Source organism: Pseudopipra pipra, chromosome 2, assembly GCF_036250125.1.
Source record: "Pseudopipra pipra isolate bDixPip1 chromosome 2, bDixPip1.hap1, whole genome shotgun sequence".
NCBI lineage: Eukaryota > Metazoa > Chordata > Aves > Passeriformes > Pipridae > Pseudopipra > Pseudopipra pipra.
This window is the reverse complement of record NC_087550.1, coordinates 28,939,909-28,946,168: the sequence shown is the minus strand read 5'-3', so window position 1 is coordinate 28,946,168 and position 6,260 is coordinate 28,939,909.

Sequence of the window (6,260 nt, the reverse complement as noted above, 5' to 3'; positions counted from 1 at the left end):
CATTAGAAACAGCAAAAGTTGTTTGTTGGCAGTATCAATACATTCCCATTTTGAAAAGAATATGAATAAAAGGGAGGGTCCCAGGTTTAAAAGAGCTTTATCCAATAGATAAAGAGAAGGTCAAGCACACTACAGATGTAGATAATGCAAAGCATCTAAGATGTCTTTGCAGCTGCAGCCATTACCTGTCCAATCTGTCCTGCAACACAGTCCTCTCAGTCCAAATGCTTCACAGTAGGACACAAACACCTCTCTCTCCCTCTCCAGACAACTCTGTTTACACAATTTAAATAATTTCCCAAGAAATAACATTGAAACATTCAATTTTGGGTTGACTGGCTTTGTTTCAGCAAACTGAAAGAAATAAAAACCCCAACACTCTAACACTTCAGAGTATCACATTGTGTAACTTGCTACGTCAGACTCCTTGAAGACTATTTGTTATACTCCCACTTAGCTAGCACACATGCAGGAACTACTTGAGCAAAATCCTGGCCTCAATGAAGCCATGGCTGTTTTGCAACTGACTTCTTTTCAAAGTCCAAATACAGTTACATTTAAAGTGACAGTGCAGTCTCTTACATCTTCCTATTCCGTTAGATCAAGTCAATATTGCAGATCCAGGCTTACAGACACTGAAGGCAGAAACAGTGAGGCTGGAACAGCGAAGCTTTTCTGAGTTGGAGGCAGAGGGATACTGGAATGATATCTGTCCCATGGGAAATTCAGAACTGAAAATTACCAAGGTTAACATATAGTGTTCCATAGCTATTTAAAAAGTATGATTAGAATAATAGAAATGAAAGAAGACTAATTTTCTTAATAATCATATTAAATTGTTTAAACATAGATTTAATTATTTAGTTATTTTTAAAACTATATATTTTTCCTTGCTAGTAAGAGTGACTGAAATATATTGCATGACACAGATTGTGCAGCTTCAGGGGCAGTTCATAGTAACACCTCTGGCAGCAGTGAACTACCACACTCTTTCTTACCAACTACCTAATTATCTTGCATCTCCATCTTATCATTGTACTGCCCTCATTTACCCCAAACCAAATTACAGCCTGGAAGGAGACTGCAGCAGTGATTTGTGTACCTTATCTGATGAGTAGTTACATCATGTGGTCAACTCTGGAATGGGTTCAAGAGAAATTAAGACAGAACCTTGTATAATTGCCCGTTTATAAAGAAAACATGTCAAAACAATGTCACTGATGTTTTGCCTGGGGAGAAAGGGATTCAAGGCCCTGACAATGCACCTAATGACTTTTGCATTCCCACGGTTGTTATACCATTCCTCTTCTCTGTATTTTCAATAAGAAAATGGAGAGTTGCCTCATATTCTCGTTTGCAAGAACCTTGGGTATATGTAGCCTCCACCCATTTGGAGGCCTCATTCTATTGCCATAATGATATATATTAATTTGTTAAATTATAATAACAACTAATCACAGTTATTAATTTAATTATATAGGCATTAAATTGTATCTTTTTCTAGATAGGCCTTGGATCATTTCACAAATGAAGAAAAACTTTAATATCTACATCATAAAAGCTGAATAAAAAGCAGAGTTATGGATATATGCAGATTCCATGGGAAGTGAACATAATTTGAATTGTACAAGCACTGCAATGTCTTCTGCAGAAAGACTACAGTGCATCTTGGACTGAGTCCCTGAATTTTTTGAGCTTTTTTAAAAATTACTTCCTAGATTTCATTGCTAAGAAAAGAACCCTGAAAATATTAAGCAAGCATAATTAGAACAGAAGGCCAAAAAAATTTCTTATAATCTTAGTATATTAATTTTCTTAAGAACTTGCTTAATAACAATGACTTTCTGAAATAAGTATAAGAAGCTGAAATTCTTTTCAAGTAACTTATGTTTTATGTTGTGTCTAAATTTGATCAGGGCAGCCTGAAGTAAATTAGAGAAAAAAACATAAAAATGCTTTAAAACAAGCATAGTGAGACTGTTGTAGAGGAGATTTCAATACTTACCGAATGCATATTGAGGTGGTTGATGATTGCCATAAAGATACTTGGATAAATGATGTGAGGCTTTACAGGTCATACAGAGGAGTGCTTCAACAATTAAAGCTTTTCTCACTCCTCTGTTGATGATGAAGGAATTAGGTTCTTCATGTATTTAAAAAGGAGGTCCAGCAGTTGGTGGAGTAGTCTGATTTAGAAACTTCCAGTTGTGAACTTTCTCTTTTGTCTGAATTCACTTCATTCAAAATGAAAGGCAGGGTTGTTTATTTCCATTAAATCTAGATATTTAAAAAAATAAGTCTAAGCATAAAAACTAGTTTATCCTGTACTAGTACAGCTGTTTGAGCTTGTTGGAAAGGACTGCCTCATAAAGGTGACTCATTCTGTTGCTATTAAAGACCAGATTTAATACAGGCTTGATTCATACTATATGTCTTGAGTATAATTCTACTGTTATTATTTTAAATAATTAACAGTAATCCAAGTAAAAGCAAATGAAAACAAAAATTGCACAAGAAGACAATGAGAAGAGAAAGTGGCTACACAGCCTCTGCCTCAGTAGAAATCCAATTTTCACTCTTTTTTTAAATAATGATCCATCACTCCCAGCTCAAAAGCTTTTCATTTGTTGTTACTGTGTCTTGGTGAGATATACAAAATATTTGGAGAAAGGATGTTATCTTCACATCTTGCATGTGATCTTGCACATCTTGGGATGATACAACCTGGCTGCTGGTACCTTCTCTTAAAAGAAGCACAATATTTTTATTTTTCAGGATCCAATATTAGTGGTGAAAAGTGGCCAAATTTTGAAACCTCAGACAGGCTTCTGCTCTCTTTGACCCTTCCTTCTAAGTTTTCTATTTCCTGATGACCTTAGAAGCTGTGAATTCTGCATGAGAAAGCAAAGAGGTGGGGTACCTGCCTTCCTGTGTAATGCACAGGATAGTCATGAGATACAGATTCTGACAACTAGTTAGCATTCTGATAATAATGCATGACAGATAAACGAAAAACAAGGTCTACAGAGGGGAACTAGTTTCTCAGAATTTGCAGTGCACGTTTTGACTTCCTGCAAGATCAGATCAGCAGCCATAATATAGAATAGACTGCAGTCACTTCACTACAGACCTCGATTCACAATTATCTATGGCCTGAGCTGCAGCAGCTGATTCATCTCAAACCCAACATCCATAATTCCTGTCTTGCAGCTACCTGCCATTCCTACCCTATGGTCCCAAAAACTCTACCGGTTCTCTCTGCCCTGCTCAGTGTCTTTCCTCTTATTTCTCTTCTGGGATCTTCACAAAGTTCTGCTTGTGCCATTCCCCCCTAGGCTGTTGCTTGGCTCCTGTGGTTCTGGGCACTCACAAGGGAATCTGCTCCCCTTTACAGACTGCAGTATCCTCCATCTCTATCTGTTTTCTGATCAGGGCATCAAAATCAGACAGTGGGTGTGCCTTTAGTTTCCTGGCACTATCCTGTTCTCTGAGGAATACAGCCTTAAGGTAGGATGCAGAAATTCAGTGATTATGATCTTTCAGTCCATTTCCTTTCTTCCCTCCATTGGCTCCTTTTTGCCCCAAGGCCCTCACTGCTCCAACTTGGGAATGACTTTACAGCCTCATCCACCTCCTCATTACAAATCCAATGGGGTTTTGACCTCACATAGGAGAGTCATCTGATGCAGACAGTGATAACCTTTCAGGTGCCGCCAATTGTCCTGTGCTTCACTGGACCGGAGAGTTGCTTTACTAGATTTCATGCACCAGCTCTTTCAACCTGATGAGGGAGAAAGCATACATTAACTAGTCTGCCCACTGCTCTCAGGTTGGGCTGGGGGAGGGGGGTAAGGCAATGTGCTCTGCTGGCTTGGATATTTTCATCATCTTTGCACCTCACACTGAGTCAAGTTGTAGAATTTGCTAAGGGACAAAAATCTGAAATATTGAGTGACAATCCCTAGAAAGAGAAATTATTGGTATAACTCCAGTTTATCCAATTGTTTCCATGTATTCATCTCTCCCTTATGCTACCCATTTTGCAGCACTCTGGATCCATTGTAAGGACAGAGAAATCCACATCCACTGTTCTTTTCTACCTTGGAGCTTCTGCTTTAAAGGAGTCCAAGGGCAGTCCTTTGGACTACATTAAGAATCCACTCCATTGGCTGCAGAAATGAACTTGTATTTCTTGGTCTGGCTAGAAAAGCACAGCATCAGGTAGGAATCTCTTGTCCAGTGCAGCCTGTGTGACAATAAGCAGAAAGGACCGTGAGGATTCCAGAAAAGGACCAGATCATGTGAAGTAAGATTTTTGAATGGAGGCCAGTCTTCTTCAGAAGGAAGAAGTGATGTTAACCTACTAATGTGCAGGTCAGGAAAGCCCAAGCAAAAAAAGACTCAGATCAAAATAAGTCCAACTTAGCCTCAATATCCAACAACTTTTAAAACAAGATAGTTTATTGAAGATAAATTTGAAGAATGTAGCATAATCTTTGCCTCCACATGGGGTGCCAGTCCTGATAAAGCATAATTTAATTATGGGAATAGAGATGAAGTTGGGGAAAAAACAGTAATTATTAATTTAATTAATTCAACCTTTTTTCTCCATCTTTATTATCCTGAATGCATACAAACTGAAATTTTCACACACACTTGCATCCACATACACAAAACACTGCAATAGGGAGCATCCAGAGAAATATGCATACAAGGTCTGAGATGGCCAGATGAATATTTTACTATTGTCAACCACGCTGAGTAAAAAAACCTTTGCCAGAGAGTCCAGTTCTCCATATTTTTTTTTTTTTAAAAGAATTTTGCAGTTTGATTTTATGAATTCTTCAGAGATGGAGCTGTACTGAAAGAGCACTGCTATTAGTTTAAATCTTTCTCATTTCACATTTCATCTTAGCACATCCTTTTCCTAATTTCACTATACATACTTTTCTAGTGAACATATATAGCCACAAACAAAGTTAAAGGAGAGTCAGAACTCTCTGTACTCAAGCAAGGACTGTGTGGTCACTGTTTCTTTTTAAGACCATGGCTTCTATTGAATTTTTAATGTCTGTCACTCAGTAAAGGGCAATCTAGACTTCCTCTATCCCACCCTAATCATTTGTTTCTGCTGGCTAGCTGCAGACTAGCCTTTGTGTGACTGCACAGTTAACTGGATCCAAAACTCACATATTAGAAAAGTGATCTAATAAAACTGGTATTTAGAAGGCTTTTGTCACCTAATATACCACATAAACTGAGTCACATCAACACTAGTGTCAGCAAAGGAAAAGATGTAGGAGCAAGTGTCCAGTGTCAGGAACCCTTGCTGAGGCAGGAGTATGGACTTATGCCAGAATGAATATGTCACCATGACCTCAGTGGTAGTGTGAGTTTTCACATCTAGCATCTATTTACTCACCTACTTCAGTGAAATAAAGAATTTCAGAGGTGCAGGTGAGGACTTGCAAGTATTTCGCACTCCCTGCGAGGAATGCAGAACACCTTTGATATACAATCTTACACTGATTTGGGTGCAGATTCCTTTAGATCCAGAGATCTCTGTAGGGAACATGCCTCTTGAAGTTGCTTTACTAATTGCTCTGCAGGACTGAAAATTCCACGTACCAGTCACACTCCCTCTTACTCTTTTCTGATGCACTCAGTCTTTGGATGTGTTAAAGCTTCTGTCCTACTCCTGTGCTAGAGTGTATAGTTACTGATACATGGTGTATTGAACTTGCTCTGTATTACACACCATTCAGTAGGAGACAGTATGTAAGAAATTTAGGCAGCCATGTAATACTCAACAATTCCACTTAATGAATATTTCTGAAAAATTGAACTTCTAAGTTCCTTCAGTATGGTTCTAATGAGCACTTTCTAGGCTGAGTGTAAAATCTTTTGAAAAAAAAATCCTTGAATGTCTTAGACAGTGAGCTCAAGATGACCTAAGACCACCACTTGGTGTAGAAATCTCAGTATCTATGAATGGGAATGTATATATCCTTGCATGTGCTTAAGTCTGTAGTAACTTTCATAGGCCTGAGAAAATGATTGTCTTGATTTGACAAGCTAAATTCCTGACCTGTCTAAATTCCAGACAATTTTCTGGATATCTTGGAAAAAAAAAGTGAAAACCTTGAATAAAAATATTAATAATAGTAGAAAAGGGAAAAAAACCTGCCAAAAAGTGACAACCCTCCGCCCCCCAAACAAAACTCAAAACAACCCAACAACCAACCAACCAAAAACCAAAC